The sequence below is a fragment of the Pezoporus flaviventris genome, unplaced genomic scaffold, assembly GCF_033815535.1.
Source record: "Pezoporus flaviventris isolate CSIRO_AGI_PZ_B2104156 unplaced genomic scaffold, CSIRO_AGI_Pfla_v1 ptg000018l, whole genome shotgun sequence".
Classification (NCBI taxonomy): domain Eukaryota; kingdom Metazoa; phylum Chordata; class Aves; order Psittaciformes; family Psittacidae; genus Pezoporus; species Pezoporus flaviventris.
Window position 1 is genome coordinate 254,818 of NW_026892566.1, and position 19,238 is coordinate 274,055.

The following is a 19,238-nucleotide window of genomic DNA, read 5'->3' on the forward strand; positions in this document are numbered from 1 at the left end:
CCCATGTGCCAAAAGATGAGCCAGCAGGAAAAAGACCAGCCTGCCTGAACAGGGACCTTTGGTTGGGACTCAGGGAGAAAAAACAGGGTTTGTGACCTTTGGAACAAGGAGCGGGAAACTCAGGAGGGCTACAAGGATGTTGTGAGGTTATGCAGGGGGAAAATTAGACAGGTCAAAGCCCAACTAGAACTAAATGTGCTTACTGCCATAAAACACAATAGAAATGTTTTTATAAATACATAAGCAACAAAAGGAGGGCTAAGGAGAATCTTCATCTTTTATGGGATGTAGGGAGAAACATAGTGACACAGGATGAGAAGGCTGAGGTACTTAATGCCTTCTTTGCCTTATTTTTTAAGAGTAAGACAAGTAGCTCTCTGCATACCCACCCCTTGAGCTGTAAGACAGGGACAGGTTGAAGAATGAAGTCCCCATAACCCAAGAGGAAATAGTCAGCGACCAAGAGGAAATAGCTAGCATATGTGTCTAAGTTACACCACTTAGACACACACATGTCTATGGGGCCAGATGGGATCCACCCAAGGGTACTGAAGGAACTGGTGGAATTGCTTACCAAGCCACTTTCTTACCAGGAAGGTCCCAGTTGACTGGAGGTTAGCAAATGTGACATCCATCTACAAGAAGGGCCAGGAGGGTCCCAATGGCATCCTGGCCTGTATCAGCAATAGTGTGGCCAGCAGGGCCAGAGCAGTGATCATCCCCCTGTACTTGGTACTGGTGAGGCTGCACCTCAAATCCTGTGTTCAGTTCTGGGCCCCTCACTACAAGAAAGACATTGAGGAGCTGAAGCAGGTCTAAAGAAGTTCAAGAAAGCTGGTGAAGGAGATATCTGGAGAACAAGTGTGATGAGGAATGGCTGAGGGAACTGGGGGTGTTTATTCTGGAGAAAAGGAGGCTGAGTGGGGACCTTGTCACTCTCCACAAATACTTGAAAGGGGTTGTAGTGAGGTGGAGGTTCATTTCTTCTCCCAGGTCACAAGCAATAGAACAAAGAGGAAACAGCCTTAAGTTGTACCAGGGGAAGTTTAGATAGGGTATTAGGAAAGATTTCTTCCCTGATGGGATTGTCAAGCACTGGAACAGGCTGCCCAGGGCAGTGGTGGAATCACCATCCCTGAAGACATTTAAAAGACGTGTAGATGTGGCATTTAGGGACATAGTTTAGTGCTAGACTTGGCAGTGGAAGGTTAACAGTTGGACTAGATGATCTTAAAGGTCTTTTCCAAACTCAACTATTCTATGATTTCTACAATTCTAAGCACCCAATCAGTAAGGATAAGCATCATGTTAGGAATGTAAAACACTTAATAAAAGGAAGACTAGCATCTCTGAAGTGCAAAAAGACACTAACATTTGATTACCTTGGAAGACGCTCCAGGGATAAACTCATGACCACAGAAAATAGTTTCCAATTTAAATACTGTCCGAAGGAAGCATTGAGAATTAGATGCAAACTGTGTAAACTGGATCTTTCCAAAAGAAAATCAAATGGTGAATTTAACAATAGCTTGCAGTAGGGTCTGACTCTCCATTGTTTGGAGTTTGCTTCAGCCATTTACACCCAAGAAAAGCAAGCCAAAGCTGCCATCAACTGGAGAAGGATTGGCTTTTTGCCTGCTTTACATTGCTTCAAACTAAGGTGCAAGATATTAGCAAATCAGTTGCAGACAAAAGGGAGAAAGTGCTAGTCTTCCCACACTGCAGCAAAAACACAGGCCTATAGAGAAGAACAAAAATTGTTTAAAGGTCTGTAGCAAACACTGAACAAAAAAATGAAATCTGATGGGGCTGTTCAGCACATTTACTCCACATGATCATTTGAGGCTGATTTGAGCACTGCAGACAGCAAGACATATAGCTTTACAGCAATGCTACTATCTTGCTAGGTAAGTCCTTCAAATTGCTGCATTGTTCCTCCTGACTCAACAGCAAGAGGCAAGATTACAATCAAAAAGAGGTACACAAATAATCACAGACAATATTCAGAGGATCAGACATTTAGACTTTGAACTGAAAGCCCACTAAACTCACCAGGAGCCTTCTCATTGTTTCCAGTGGGCTTTGGATCTACCACTAATCCAGTAAATTTTAAGGTGGGATTTCCTCTCCCCAGATATGCACTTAACAAGTATCTTTTTTTATTTCATCACAAAGGAACAGATGAAAAACATTTTCCAACAATTACATTGAGGATGACGGGATAGAATATGTGTCCTGAAATAATTTAAATATACCATCCCTCACTTTTATTTGATATAATAGTATTTCTCCAGACTCTAATACCAACAATTGCAGAATTGAAGTGAGCAAGAAGGAAGGAAGCTTGTCCATCAGGTGTCTCTATAACCTGTCATTACTACTGGTGGTCTCTCCTGGAAAGCCTCAGTGGAGTCAAACCTCAGTCAAGTGTCATTCTGCCTCCTCCAGTTAGGAAAGAGAAGAGAGAAATCGCTTCATCTCATCCTCATGGTTAGAGTGAGCTGCTTAATATGAGCTTTATGATCTTTGTCCTGATGTGGGAGCATGCCAAAGATACCCTAAACCAGCCTCTCAAAGTAGAATAGTTTTCATTTTATGTAGATCTGACCTGCTGGATCCCCTCTCTGTCGCTGCAACATTCACCCATTATCTTCTTGGAACGTTGCAATACTGCTGTGCAAGCACAGAGCATGGATATATTCTTCACCTCTTTGCATGGCCCCACTGGAGTAGCCTGGCATTGCCAGATGATGCTATCTGAATCTATTTCTGAATATATTCTATATATTCAGATTCTGTATCTGAATCTGTTGAATGTGGAACCTCAGCTCAGACACATGACAGAATGTGACTAACACAAGGCATAAAGTGAGCAGGTTCTCTCAACAAAATACAGCCACATTCATAAATACACTCCAATACATGTGTGCTTCAGAAAATACCTGCTGTGACTGCATGCTGCTATGTTTTCTACGAACTAGCCCAGAAGAAATGATTATGAGGCAAAATGAAAAAGAGATTAAAACTTTTCATGAGATGATAACATTTTGGTGCTTTAGCAAACACTTTGAAGATGCTTGCCAGTGTTGGTGTTACATGTACCCTCCAGCCTGACCTAATCCCCTGTTGAAGCCAGCAAAATCCTGTCCCTTCATTTCCATGAACACAATTTAGGCCGCATGTGTGTGAGTAATCAACATTATCTCTAATCCCATCATCCCATGTGTTTACTTGCATAATCAAAAAGAAAAATCAAACAAGTGAAAACAGCAGCAATGTCACATTTTCAATCCAGCTCTAAAAGCAAGAACCAGTGGGCATAAATTTGCATGGATCAAGTGATAGTACTGCTTCTCCACCTGCAGAAAGACAAGGTTCCATGTCTCTGAGGCTGCTGGCATGCTGAATACTACTGTCACCCCTTGCAAGAGTCACACAGGAAAATAGACCCAGCACTGCCACTTCCACAAACACTGGACACCACAAAGGCTTGCTGTGTTTTCAGCACAGGCACTTGAGCCAAGGGTGAATTAGAAGCCCCCATTTGGAGACATGCAGGGAGGGATCATATATGTGTGTGTGTGCACAACCAGCACCAGCTGAACCAAAAAGGGGTTTCAAGATACAAAAAACCTCAGGGAACACTAGAGAACAAATAGGGGAGGAGCAAGAAGGCAAGAAAACGCTTTTTCTTAAAGGTACAAGCTACTTTATCCCAATGAATAGTTTAGCCACACACCCCACCAGGTCAGTAGTAGGGGTTGACACCAACCATTGCATTGTAAGCAGAGCATGTTATATTTAGGACCAGTTAATGCTTTCCACTGCAGTTAAACCAGCTTGTCCAGGAAAAGCCTATCAATTTAATCCTGCCTACAGAGCACTAGGGCTGTCATTTCCCACCTGTGCTACAGAACTACTAGTGTATATTCATGAACAGTGGTCTTATTACTAAGAATATACCTAATGTGTATTTCAGTGTAACAGGAGACAAGTTACAACAGCCCTATTAAAGAAAATAGCAGAGATCACAGAATTGACACATTCTGCTTAAAGACAGCCACACTTACACTTGATTGCACAACTAGAGACAAGTTTGTTATGTACCTCATCTTTCATGAACACTCATAGTTACTAGTTTAAAACATAAGATAAAAGCCAGCTGTGATTTGGCAAAGGAATAGGAGACAATATCAAATGATAAACTAGGCATATTATAGGTGTAAACAGATACAGAAAAAGAAGAGATAGATATAATAAGCACTCAATGATATGGGGTAAACAGCATGAGACTTGAAAGCAAGAAATATCCAACAACTTGTAATGTCAAAACTAACAATTGCAGGTGTTAGCAGGCAAATGAAATATGAACAACAAATAAATATGCATAAGAAGGGAACAACCATGTTAAATACTTCAATCATTGCTACAGAATGAGTGTTTTACAATAGAACAATACAAAATTGTTCAGGAAATTATTCGTAAATGGTGATCACTTTGAGAGTAAGTATGGTTTAGATGGCTCATACCAAGGAACTCTTGCTGCATTTCAGCTAAACTGATAATTTTAGAAAAATAAAGCAAAGCATCAGGAAGCATGCAGAGAGAACACTGGATTGTTAGCAGTGAATTACGGACACAGGTTTAGGTGACATAATACTTTCAAAATTAAAAAAAAAACAACACAAAAACACCAAAAACAAGAAGAGAACTTGGAAGTCAAAGAATCATCCTTGGATGTTTCCACATGAAGGCTGTGTTTAGGAGAAATGGCTTATGGACTCAAAAGTGAATTATATAAGGCAGTTATGTGTCTTTTGTAAAAGAAAAAACAAAAAGAAAAAGAAGACATAACAAAAAAGGAACACTGACTGGAGTATGTTAATGTCAGCAGAAGACAGCCTGGGAAACTATTTTAAGAGATCAAGAGGAAAAATATTTAGAAAAGCATGAGTTGATTAAGAACAGGCAATGTGATTATCAAGAAAAGGAGATCAAGTCTCCCTTGTCGCAATTCACTAGGAATGATACCTCTCAGGTTCTGCAGCATTGCACATTTGGAACAGCAGTAACATCTGCTGTCATCTCTGCAGAAACTCGTACACATCCTGGACCTGTTTGTGGCTTTTTGTGTCCTGCATAGAACCTGAGTCTTCCCAGCTCCTGCCGGAAGGAAATCACACAGTAAAGAGTTTGATTCTGTGGCTAGGAAATCCCCTCTGAATTAAACCCAGAGAACAAGAGGAATCTGCTTCAGAATGCCTTCATGTTCTTTGATGCACAGCCAAAGATCATTCTCCTCTTCATATTTCCAGCACATTTAGTCCTAGTCTGTTCAGTTCTGCATTTTTTACGTAAGTGGCCATTGTCAATGAAGGAAGGGCTGTGAATATTCTTGTTCAGACTGGGGCATATCTGGTGCATGGGAAGAACTATATGCTTCATTTGCCTGCCAGCAGACATGCAAGTAGATGATAGATAAAATGTAAGGGCATCTCATCCTTCTCAGATGAGGATGAGCCATGAAAATCAATGCAGCTCTAGTTATTTCAGTTCTGTCATGCCCAACTAGGGAGCAAAGACGTGTTAAGTGATTGGCACAGGTAGACTGGAATAGTGAACATGCATTAGCTAACACCAGTTGAGGATCTTGTCCTGTGATGAGACCAGGATAATGCTGCTTAGTTCATTTACAAGCTGAGGGCACAAGACAATCTGAGGACCACCACAAGATGTTATTTTTGGTCACTTTCTTCTGCTGAAATAGACAGAAGTCAGTATGATAGCACTGGAGCAGACTCTAATGTCCACAGCCAGAAGCTATTAATGATAAGAAAAGCAATTCAGAAAAGTTTGTCATTTTGGTGAACAGGAGTCTGGCAAGGAGAAATATGTCTCTTTGCTCAGTTCCAGGAACAGTGAGTCACCACAGTCTATATACTCCCACTTTCCTTCTTGTCACATGTGGGTCCTACAGCAATGGTCATATCAGGACAGGGAAGACGGCACAGGACAAATGGCACAGTTGGAATCAGCTACTCACTGATTACTCACAGCAAGGGACGCCCAGGGCTGCACACATTCGTAGAGTATCTCCTGCAGCATGCTTGTGCCCAGCTGCCTTTGGAGCACAGGCACAGAGAAACAAGACCCATAGGTCCATGTGGACTCCTGCCTTCTCCAGAACTTGTCATTTTAGGAGGAAATGCAAGATTACACCCAGGAACCTTCAACCTTTCCTTTCAAACACCCTGTTATGCTCAACAGACACCACATCGCTGCAGAAATCTTCTTTAAGCCACTCGCTACTTTGTAACCCTCTACCCTGTGTTCGTCTTATCTCCCCTTTTATCAGGCGGTCAGCCCTGACCTTTTCATCACCCAATCCACTGATGGCCTTTCTTACATCCTTCAAAATGAATGCATCCAACTCCCAGCAGCTGGAATATGTTTGCATTTGACAGGAACTTTGCAGCCCACCCGAGTCAAGCAAGAATGGTGCACACTTCTTGGAGATGAAAAGGATTAGGAAACAGAAGGCCTGATGCTGATGTGACTCAGTGGGCCCCTTGTGTACTGAAGAAGGTGGGGGGCAGAGGGGGGAAGAGATGGTGCTCTTATGGAGAATAAGGACAGGTGTGGTCTGTATACCAGTGCTGCCATCTCAGATGCCTGTGGAGAAGAAACAATAAATACTAGATAAAGTGCTTTAAGGGTTAAGAACTTCAAGGGGATAGCCTGCACAGTCTCAAAGAAGAGATAATAAAGAGCCTGTAACACTAGATCCAGCCTCTATGTAAAGATAATCTACTCGATGGAGGCTTAATCCTAGCAAGGGCTCTATAAAGTCTGGGAAAAAAAGGGGGTATAGTGTGAACCCTGAATAGTCTAATTGATCCCAAAAGTGGAGTCCCTTTTTATATGTAAATATCCCATCTCTCTTCAACCTCTTGATCATTCAGGGTCTAATCAAGGAGTTTCCAAAAAGACATCTGCTGTCAGTAGGAAAAGCCATCCCCTTGTTTAAAGCTCTTCCCTCTCACCCAAGGTTTGAAGCTGTGACTTCTCTCATGCCACTTTGGTTTCAAAAGGTGACATGGACAACCTCTGGCACAGATGACTGTGTCTCGGTACAGACAAGAGGATCACTCCGCATCACTCCATGGGCCATGGCAGGCACAGTGGCTAGAGAGGCAAAGCTGAAAAGCACATGATAATTCACTGGATTGCTCCAGGAAGTTAGTTACTTTTAAGCACTTTCTTCTGCCTAAAGAGAGAGAACTCAGTGTGGGGGCAGAAGTTATTTCAGATGAAGGTCTCATAACTTTGTTTTGGCAGCTAGCCATCTGTGTTGCAGGACCAAGAAGATTTACCTGAGATACCAAACCAACAGGCTACTCAGCTGCTGGAAAACAGCATAATTCAGCTTACTATCCTTACAGCTTTTGTATTTCAGCGAATGCAAGAAGAGGCAGAAAAGGCTGCTAGTGGAAGAGGGCAAAACACTTCCTCTTCAAAAATCCTGATCCAAAAAGTGATGAACCACTAGGCTCACCCTGTCTCCACCAACCAGGACCATTGCTAGAGAAGAAGTAAGGTCACAGCTAATGGTGATGGTGCTGCACCGGTTAAGAAATATGACCAGACAGTTTGCAGGATGCACAGGCAGCCACACAGCACCTGGAGTTTTCTGCCATTGCAGCTTCTTGGCACAGAAAGTAGGGGCAGATGCATTCCCTGTCTAACATAAATTTCACAGACAGGCTAGGGTTTCGCCGGTCCCTTCAACCAAGCTCCCCTTCTGGGAAACTACTGGCTCGGACTTGCTGATGGTCACAAAGCCTTGCTCCTCCTATGGAAAGAGGAGGAAAGTAGACAGTTCTTTGCCTTCAGGTTGCCAGTTGAAACAGGGTGGGACAGGAATGGTTCTTCACCATAGGGAAACCATTTCAGTGGTTTCTTGCTGGATTTTGCTCACTTATCAGCTGTTTTTGTTTTTCCTTTTATGCTGGAAGAAGATGTAAGAGACATATCTGGAAGCCAGAGTGACAGCATGTCCCCTTCTGTGCTCACTCCATAGCAGAAGGCAACAAAATCAGTAGAGGTAAAGTTAGCACATTCTACACACCACAGGCTGATCTAAAGCTCATAGAAGATCACTACCATTAATCAGGCTTTTACCTTGTTTCCTTCCAACACCTTAGATGGCAAAGCAAAGGAAAACTGCCTAGAAAGAGTTTGACTTTACCCATTCTATGAAAACAGAACAGCAGAATAGCAAAAGCAGCAGATGTGACTGACCAAACGGCCTCTGCTTGTTCTGCAGAGGTTTCACAACATTTCTTTGTTACTTGAATTCTAGATATATGTGCTTCTCTTGCAAATTGCATTATTACTGTATATTTTCTTGTCTGAAAAATTTCCTTTGCTCAGATGAAAATAAAATCAATGCTCTAGCTGATACTTGGAACGATGTGGCCCCAACACACAAACACACACATCTGTTGTCAGAACTTTTCTGCCTTTCTTTTTTTCCCTTTTAATACAAGTCTGGAATCCACTGAGTGTTCTTCAAGTCCAAGCTCCAAACATTTCAAACAGCACAAAAGGTATGACAAGATGAAAGAAAATGTCCACAAATAGACAGCTAGACAACTAGTTAGCAGCTGTCTGCTTTTCTTCAGCTTTTTGGTGGGTTTCTTTTTCTTTTTTTTTTTTCCTGCAGGGAGAAAAAAACAAACAAACCAACTTTATTTTACAATCTTGAAGGAGCTGACTGCAGATTTTTTTTGTGCTGGCAAGAATCCAACTCTGTTTAGCACTGGAAGGGGGGAGAAGGTGAATTCCTCATGATGCCATGTGTAACCTTGAACCTGAGAATGAATTGTCTGTATGTGTTGCAGTTGCAACAGTTTAAATGGAATTGCTCATTTTCCATCTTTTGTATTGTACTGATGGAAGTTAAATGAGCTTTTGGTGTTCTATCAAGCCAGGGCATTTTTGTAGTAAAAGGAACCAAAAAGAGCAGGTTTCGATTAAAAATCTGTATGGGCTTTTGGGACCTGGTTTAGATATTTCAGATCTTTAGCAAGCATGGAGCCTGCAGTTGAAGTTATTTATCTTCTCCCCAGACAAATCTGGCTGGGGGAAGGGTGGTAATGCTTAAATCCTTGATTTTAATTACTACTGTTGTTTGCAAGTACTTTTCTTCTGTCATTTCTGTTCTCCGTCTCCCTCTAAACAGATGATCAACAGGCAACATGGACTCCTGTCTAACTTGCAGATTTCATTTGGAAACATGAGCATCCAATGCAAATATGAAACATTAACTGCAGTTGGATTCTCCTCCAAATCTTTACTGCTTGTTCAGAGAATTCACTCACTCCCTTTGTGAGGCTTAGTGAGAGGCTGAAAAACTTTCCATCCTCACCTCCTTCTGGGTCTCTTTGTGTGAACACAAATGAGTCTGTGTGTATGTGCATGCACAGGAGTCAGCATGCCAGACAGCATTCCACAGCAGATGATAATTTGTCCCTTTATTTGCACATTTAGCATGAGTTGCATTCTTCCAGTACCTGCTGAAAGGGTGAATAGGTAGTGTCCAAGGGTGGGCAACAGCAGATGCAGGGAAGGACTGTCTCTTGTCTGGATAGATCAACGTAACAAACATGGCAGAGTTTCCATCCCACTGAAATAAACTTGCATGAAAATACTTAACTCTGCAGCTCTTTCCATTGACAGCTTCCAAGCTGTTTCACTTCTTTTTCCTTTCACACCTGTTATCTTTTTTGTGCTTTTAGATCATACGTTCTTCAAGATAGAGCCTTTATTACTGTGCTTGTACAGCACCTGCTGCAATGGGGTTGGTGGAATAGAACACTGATGCCAGTTAGCACTTAGACCTGCTTTCATAAAAATAATTAATAAATAAATAGGTCAAGTTAACCCCAGACTTGAGTGACACAGGTGTTCCAGGTTCAGCCCTCTCCAGAAGGTACTTGAGGCAGCGCTGGCAAGGGAAGGCATGCTCTCTTGCGTCTCACTCGAACATATTTTCCTAACCATGGACAAATCTGAGTCCTAAGCTAGGACTGCAGGCAGCAGTAAAAGTTTATTCCAGACACCTTGCTCCATCCTAGCTGAGAAACAGTTGCCATATCATGCCTTACTGCTGTAAGGCTACTTGAAATTTAAGCAATAGCTATTTGTGTTTGGCTAAAGATCTCACGTTCTACAGTTTCACCTCCCTTCAGCAGAAAAGCTACTGGGATTTTACTTCACTGGCCCTATATAAACTTCATCACTCTTAACAACTAGTGACATCTCTCTCCGGAGAAAGAGTAATGGTCAGGTTCAGGTTACAGCTCTTACTTAAAAGATTGAACCATGGAGAAAACTCAAAAGGGCAACTCCTTAAAAGTGGTAAATTCCTGCAGCTAAGTTAAAGAGAACTGTAAAGCTATGCCTCGTGACCTCATCCCTTCCTGGAAGTACCAAAACATCAAACTTCTTGAATCAGTGAGGATTGTCTAAAGCAGAGAAGGCAGCAAAGCATCCAAAGTTTATTAGGCAGGATGCCCATTTGTGCTTGTCAAGGTACCCCTGCAAATATCCACCTGCTTGGAGGGCTCCTGAGGATTGTGCTCCCAGCTGAAGTCCTCAGGGGATGTAAACAAGACACACCAACAGAATCTGAAGGCCAGATTTTCTGTTGCTTGCTGCAGTTCCTGAACTAGGGGTCATAAACAAAAGGAGGTTATTGTACTTACAAGGGAAACCATAAGCTCAAGGCAAAATCTATTACAGAAGTGGGGCTGACAAGCACAAGGCTACAGGAGGGATCACCAGAAAAAATTCTGGCTTAGTCCATTTCCTTTTCACCGGTGTAAGGGCTACAGCCTGGTGGGACATTACACCAGCATCTTTCTAGCACTGTTTAAGCATGAGTGATTGAAGCAGCCATGGAGGACTGGGGAATCAGACCATGAGCTAACAGAAGGTTAAAAGGACTGTGCAAATAAAAACTCTCTTTCAGCACAAAGGACACCAAGTTCAAGGCCAAAAGCTTCCCTCTGTTGTTCTGGAACTAATTTCAAACACGAATCGGAGGCCTAACATGGAGAGGTTACTGTCAATAACCCGTTCCTGAGACTGCAGCATTTAATGGGATGTTTGACTGAATGATACAAGAATGAATTCGTAAGCCAGTGAGGGAAAAGTTCCATTGCTTTCTTTTTTCTCAACAAGGAAGGAGCAGAGGAAAAGAGGGGAGACTGAACAGATACCAGAAGAGAAGAAACAGATGGCCAATAGGCAAAAGAGAAATAAATGAGTTGAACTGGTGCAAAATAAAAAGCACTTTACCCAAAATCAGTGGCTTATCATAAGGAGGGTGAACATGTGCTGGTAACAGCAGAGACTCTTAGTGGGCAGAGAGAAGGACTTAGGAACCAGCACTGAGGGAGCTCAGTGTGCAACTGCAAGACTTGGAAAGTCACTCTCTCCACTGAAGTCCATCCAGACAGCAGCCAGACTTCAGCAGGAAGGACTGGGGCTATTGTAATTCACTCAGTATAACAGGATCCTCCTCTATACCATTTCTAAACCTACAGAGCAGAGTGAAATCTCAGCAATTTCAGGCCACCAAAATATTTCTTCACAGTAGTCCCTTTTCAATCCTGTCATCATCAGCACATGGTAAACAAGAGACTCAAAATCTCAGGCCTGGATCCATAACAGATGTTTGCTATCTATGTCCTGTGTAGGCACATCGTTCCTACTGATATCAAGGTATGAGGAGCTCAAATACCTCTGTGGAGCTGAGCCTTGGAGTGCAAGACAAATAAGTGGGAAGGAAAAAGGCACAGAGAAAGCTGCTTTGCAGCCTCCAGGCAGCTCTAAATTAGGTGAAGGCACTGGTCCAACTCTGAGCCAGCACTCTGGAGATGCTTCAGCAGCCCACATCTGTGCTACAGAGTCTCACTGAGGACATCCATAAAGAGCTCCCAAGGAAAGACCCAGTATTCAAGAAAAATATATGTTGCTGCAGAGTATAAAGACACAGTGCCTGAAATTTCCCCATATTTTTTCTGCCTGGGCTGTTCACAGAGCCATTACAAAGAGGCCTTCTAGGCACTGGCAACTCACTGCTTTGTGTAGGCATGGAGAAAGGAGGAAACCAGACACTTCAGGTATTTATTTTAAAAGTCTATCATGCATTTGGATGGCTGCTAGTGCCAAAACTAATCACAGTGGTGGAAGAGGTACAGAAGCATAACAGGCAAAATGTGGAGAGCAAATGAAAGGGAAGGAGCCTGGAATGACAAGCAGAAAAGGTAGCTCTACAGATAAGAGGGTTTTCAGTGCATTCCATGTGCTGCAACCTTTTAAACAGCGTATTATGGCTCCTGAAACCTTTTAAACCACAGAATATGACTCAAAGGCTTAAAAGTATGGCATGGCATCTCCAATGTATTACTTTGCTGGAGTATGCTGCTCTCCCAGATTGAAGGGAAGAGAATTAAATTAGAAGAAGAAAAAATAAAAAAGTTCACCCATATCCTTTGAGTTTTTCTGTCCCCTTTCTGCAGCAATACAGAATAGCAGGCAATTGCCATATCCCCCTGCTGATAGTTGGACTGCCTGGGATCCCAGGATTATAAACTCCCTATTCTCTCTGACCTCTTTCACAGATACATCTTTATATACACTGACAGTCACACCAGTGCCATTACCTTTGGATGGAATAGCCTACAAACTGAAAGCATCAGTAGCCAAAAGCAACATAATCAGCATTTCACATTACTTAGAGAATATATGGATTTTGTCTCTAGAAAAATTATAGAGGTGGATAAGGCTAACTAGAAAGTGGAGAAGAAACATGTATACAAGGCATTTGCCTCAGGATGAGGAAGTATAGTATTATCTGAATCATACCACACTCAGAAATCAACCCTCCCTGCTATTTGGTGTCCTTCAAGAAATGAATCCCACCCACAAGGCATTTAATAGACTTTCGCAAGGGGCTTCATTAACTGAGGTTTCAAGACATCTAAAATACTTAGTGCAGGCCCCGGTAAGTGAAGGGATTAAATTATACTTTACTTTGCTAAGCTATCTTTTACCCAAGTATGTTCCTAAGTAAACTATCTTTTACCCAAGCCATCTTTTTACCCAGGTATAAATTGCAATGGGTGCAAACTACAAAAAGGACTACATTGGGAGGAAAGAAAAAAAGAGGTAATCATGACAAATTATACTTTTTTCAGGTTATCATCATCTTGCTCTATCTCTGTCATACTGTTCCTCAAACACAGCAGTCTGCAAAGCCACCTGATTCCCCTCTTCTTAGGGCTTTTTTTCTTTTTTCTTTTTCTGCTTCTTTTTGTCTTTTTCCCCCTTCCTCCCTTTGTACTATTTGTGCTTCCTGGATAAAATGTGCACTTTTGCATATCTCAGCCATTTCAAGGGCTGAGATGATGAACTGCCCTGTTTAGTCCTTTCCATCACAGTGTCACTAGTGGTCTTGTCCCTGATTATCTTTAAGGACAATGCATTCAATAATCGCTTCAATCCAAATCTGTCTATAATTATGATAGAGGATGATATACTAAGTTATATATGTGAATGAGTGGTTCATTTTTCAAGCCTACATGTTGTTTTCCAAATTCTTCATAGCTGCAATGTAACCTTGGTCTGCAACCTCACCAAGGAGTGAATGTGTCTTTTCACTAAACCGATTGAAGCTCTCTTTAAAAGAAAAAAAAAAAAAAAAGAAAAAAAGATAAACAAAAAAGAATAAACCATCCTTACACACACAGGCACACACCCTTCAGTTTTGTTCCACTTTTACCATTTCAGGGTGGTTGGTTTTCTACTGGGCTTTAGAGAAAACAAATCCAGTTCCCTGTAAAGCTCACTCAGTATCTGGTGTGAACTTGTGGGTGGTGAAAGAAAAAGATAGATCTGCCCTGAAAAGAAAAGTCCTGTAAGCTAATTCTGTGCTCAGGATTCCTTGAGTGCTTTAGGAAGGCAGGTAGAACTCTGCTACTGCCTGCTTAGACCTTTAAAAATTTCTCTTCTGCTCCTTGCCTCTGCTGGGAGCAATTTCACCGCAATTACTGAAACGAAGCCCCTGAATTCCACTATGTAGCTATTCACAAGACCGTCAGTGCTTTTGGACTTGATTTTTCTCCAGTTTTCTCCACAACAGGAGCAGTTGTGAGGAAATTTTCCTCAGTTAGTGGCTTCAGGTTTCTATTAAAAACTTTTGCTACTTGCAATACTTCTCAAAACCTTTAAAAAACAAAACTTGCATTGGAATTATTCAATCAAACAGTATTAAAAGCACAGATTATGCTTTAGAAACCACTTACAAAGAAGGTTTTTACAGATCAGTGAGGACGCTAGTGAGGAGGGGCCCCTGATATGAATGGAAACGTTTGTTTCGATCCTCATTTATCTCAAGGCCCGGGTGCTTTCTGGACAGTGAAACATTCTTCTCCTCCCTGTGCTTGGAAAAGTGAGGATCAAGTTGCGAGAGAGTGCCCTTGAATGCTCAAGTAAAGAATTTGCTAAGTGGCCTCCTCAGCCAGCACAGCTCCCATGTTAACTGTGGCTTCTTAATTCCCTCCGCTCTTGGCAGCAGGATTACCCATCCTTTCTTATGGCCAGCCAAGCCCCCCCAGTTGTACCCAGCCATAGTCATGACCACTTCTCATGTTAAAATGTTTGCCATTTCTCCACCACCCTGAAATTTTAACCAAGCCTTGATAAGGATATAATCCACAGTTTTGTAAAGGTCCTAGCGGTTTCAATTTTTGTAGGGCTGCTCAGGGATCTCTGTAACTGCATGTGTTTATGGGACTGCCCCAGCCTGCCTGGATTCCATGCAACACTGCAATATAAGCATTAATTAAAGAATAAAAAGTTACTATTGTCACTGATGTCAGCAATCATGTTGATTAGGAATCCATCTACATTTAATGAATACATGAGAAAACATTGGAATGTTTTGGTTTTCTTTTTTTACAAGGAAACATTTGATGGGTTAAATTTACTTTTGCCCAAGCGAATGTGAGGTACCCACTGGGTCCCTTCTGAAATGAGCAGTGAAGCTCTCTAACAGAAGCAGTTCCCAGTACTTGGTGAGACAGTGGCCTGCACAAATACGTCAGAATTTAAATTTGCAGCTCTAGTCTCAAACCCAATTTTTGTTGATGGTAGTGGAAGTTTGGCCAGAGTAAAGAGCGTGGTGTTTGTCCTGTAACTTGCACAGCTAACCTCAAGCTTCTCTTCTTCCTGCCATCCAAAGCTTCTTGGGATTAGTCAGGACTGATATTGATGTATGAACATCTTAAAAGGACTGTACATAGCTCCCAGGCTGAAGACTAAACATTGCTGTGTAAAAGAGAATTTGGCAGTGATTCTCTAGGATGAACCTAATCAGAGCAGACAGATTACAGTACATGGTAAAGGCATGGAGTTGAAAAGAATAAAAGGACTTGCTCTGCAGAATTGCGTAATATATTCTGGAGAAACTAGAAAACCTTTCAGAGCAGCTGGGACAGAGGGAAATGAACCATTTGTTCCCATGTGAAATAAACAAAAGAAGGAAATGCTCCAGTCTGTCTCCAAACTAGGAAAGGAATGGTGGTGAGAGAAGTGACCAGAAACTGAACCAAGAGTTTCACATTGTCCAGTTTCTGACAGTAGCTGTGTTTGAAGTGCACAGAAGATCACTGCACAGGCACATATCACCTCATCCCCTGGTCAGTACCTGGTGAGCCACAGACCTCCACAAAGGAATGCAGCCTTTGGCAGATGTCGCTGGATGTCTGCAGTTGAGCTGCTCTATTTTTGTGTCCTGATATACTGCCTGATAGAGGAAAAATCAAAGCAACCACATATTGCTCAAAATATTGCGCTGTACATGACCAAGAAAAGGTCATCCCAGACACTTGCACTGAGTTTCTCAGAGAAAGGTCATTTTCTGTAAGAAAATCCACAGAACCAAATTCAGGCAGAATTGAAAGACCTATGGTTCAGAAGGACAGAATTCTGTATGGCACTGACTGTGAAATATTCAACAGAGCCAGTCATACACTTGCTCATGCTTTTTTTGTCACTAAAGCATCACTTGTTGGATTTTTTTTCTAGATGATAATCAACTCAATCAAGAAAGAATGCACAAAGCTTATGCGTGGTACCTGTTTGACAACAGTGTAACTTCCCCTCATCACCACTCTCCTTTTAAGGCTTAAAGCTAGGTACCATTCTGGTGTTTTGATTCATATAAGAAAGCAGTTAATATGAACTTGAGAGCATAAAGTGAAGCCAAGCAATCATCTTGTCCATACTTGTTGCCTTTGTAGTGGACCTCTGAAGATTTTATATTTCCTGTTTCAAGCCAGACAGAAATGCCAGCACTCCTTCTCCTTCCAAGCAGAACCCAAACAAGGTTTTTGTTTAAGCAGTATGACCATGAGTCAGTCTGCAACTGTGATCACACTGCCTTTTTGTGGACACCTTATTAAGTACTTGGGAAATAACTTGCCTATTCTTTTAAACAGCCTTACATTCACAGCCAGTGAATTGATACAGATGAACAATGTTCACAACTGACCCATGCGTTCTGATTCACATTTCTTCAGTCCACTTTCTCAGTGCAGATCGAAAAATCACAGTTCTCAAGATGAGCAGCTAAACCATCAAGGATCCCCAAAGGGACACATCTGGAGCCCTTGTAAATGACTTCATGCAATCACATTACCTAATATCTCTTGCAAATGGACAACAACTCAATCTGAGGGTTCTGTTGCATATTTGTATGTGCAGATTCTATGATTCCATGATTTCTGCCTTTTTGTTGGCTGCTCCAGAACTTCCATTAAGTGGTTAAGGATCTTCACCTCATTTCTGGAAGAAAAAGAAAAACAAGCAAAAAAAGTCTTTACAGAGAGCATGTAACAATTTCTGCCTATTGCAGCTCTGTTCTTTGCTAAAAATTCCACCACCAACTCTTCTTTCTCACGTAACAGCCATGTTCCCTCTCATTTATCATCCTGTTAAGCTGAGCAGATTTAATTTCTTAAGCTTCTGGTCTTAAAACAAGCTGCATGTCCAAAGCTGCACACAGGTGTACATAGATGTAATGTCACCACTGCCAGTTCTGCAACACTAAACTGCTGGAAAAATATCTTCTCATGAGTCCTAAAGCACACCTGAGGGCTCTCTTTAGTCCTTGGTTATGCTGCAGTAGTTTACAGAACTGGGAATTGCACTTTACGTGCTCCTGTGCTAAGACGAAGGAAGAAGGTAAACAAATTTCAGTGGCTGGGAATATCAGACCCCTCTTGACCTTGCTTTTTCAGTTTGAGTGTAAGGAATGTTCTGCTTGCCTGAATTCCCATATTTTTCCTCCTTTCACAAGGAAATAGTGGAGTTCAGGCAGTTGAGAAAGGCATTTGGAGGAGGAACAATCAGAAGAGGGTTTCATGTTGCAGCGTTTCCTGAGTGAGAGAAGACAGGCATGGGAAATAATAACTCTGCTCCAATGTCAGGGCTGAAGAGATTTCTATTTCCAATTTAAATGTAATTTTAAGAGCTCTTTGTAGCAGCAAGGGTTCACTTCAAGAACCTGGAGGCTTAGTACACAAACTGTGCAGTCCACAGAAAGGTTCCCATCAATTTCAGGGTGGTGCACCTTATGAATGTAGGCTCTTATGCTGCAATCAGGAAAGAGGGAGCACTTTAAAAATGCTGGCTCTCTGCAATATTTATAGGGTCTTTCTTTCTGCATCATTTCAGTTCTTGCACTTGGCTGTTCAGGCAATTCTACGATTCTAAGAACTGCTCATCGGCAGTTTGTGATGCTTGGTTTCCTTCAGGGAAAGCAAAAGAGAAACTGGATCCTAGAAACATGGGAAGAAAGGAAAATCTGTATTGGTGGGATTTAACAGTCCTAGGTTGGTTCACAATAAATAGAGAAAAAGTTAATGGCTGGGTACTAAAATAACAGGCAACCCACATACTCAACACACTATGATTTGACATACCATAATTCCTGTAGTCCTCATAAGGTAAATATGTTCTCATCATACTTCCTCACATAATGCTTACAAATCCTCACTGGTGTTTTTCACAGTGATTAATTAAGTTAAATAATCAGATGGACTAAAAAGGAAAAGACTTTTATCCTGGAGGACAGCTCATTGGCCAAAAGGAAGGCGAAGATTAAACACTGTGCAGGCTTTTCAACTTCAAATATCAACAAAGTTCTTCTAAATAGATTCAGCAGTAGAAAAGGAAGATAGACAGTTTTGAGAAAATGCTCACTCTAAAAAGTGCTTGAAAGCAATCCAGTCTGGAGAGTGGAGAACTCTCCAAACCTCAAGATGGTAAATTGTGACTAAAGTCATGTCCCAGTTTTGCCCATATACAGTAGCATCCACTCAATTTCCATAAAATATCAAGTAGCTGAAGCAGCATTCACAACACATAACTCCAAACTACTTGAAGCACAGCAGGATTTCTGAGTTCTAAGTCTAGTAGACATGAACTCTAAAAGTAGATATGGCATTCTTCCACTGTACCAATGCTCTGGGTAGTTCAGAACTGCAACCAGCAAACATTAAGAAAATATGTACAGATAGAAAATGACATATCTGTTTTTACTCTTGGCATTAGAGCTCCAAAACCCAGATATGTGGAAGCAGAGTGTGAGGCTATGTTTCAGTGTCTTTGCAGCTGTATGAAAACCCTGGTTTTCTCAACGAGTCACCCAAGGGGATAACTTACTTTTTCTTCAAACATTTTTCTGTGTTTTTATTACTAAAGGGGAAGTGCTGGAGGACTTATTTAGGGAGTGATAGTGGATGACAGATTAAATATGAGCTCATAGGGAGAGACTGTATCACAAAGAGGCAAATACCATACTGGGATGTGGAGCAGAATTACTTGCAAGACTACAGAGGTAATAATACCTCCATACACAGCCATGGTGAGGCCCCTCTTGGAAAACTGTGATCAGTTTTGGGCAACTCAATATAAAAGGGATGGCAATAAAATAGAGTGAATAGAATGAACAGTGATAAAGATAAGCGGGTTGGAAGGTATGATATATGAGTAAAAGGTAAAAGAACCTAACTTACTAAACGTAGACGAAAGACAGAGGAAAGGAAAGGGCAAGGGGAGAAAGGACATGACAGGGCCACAGTATTACTGTGTGGGTGGGAAAC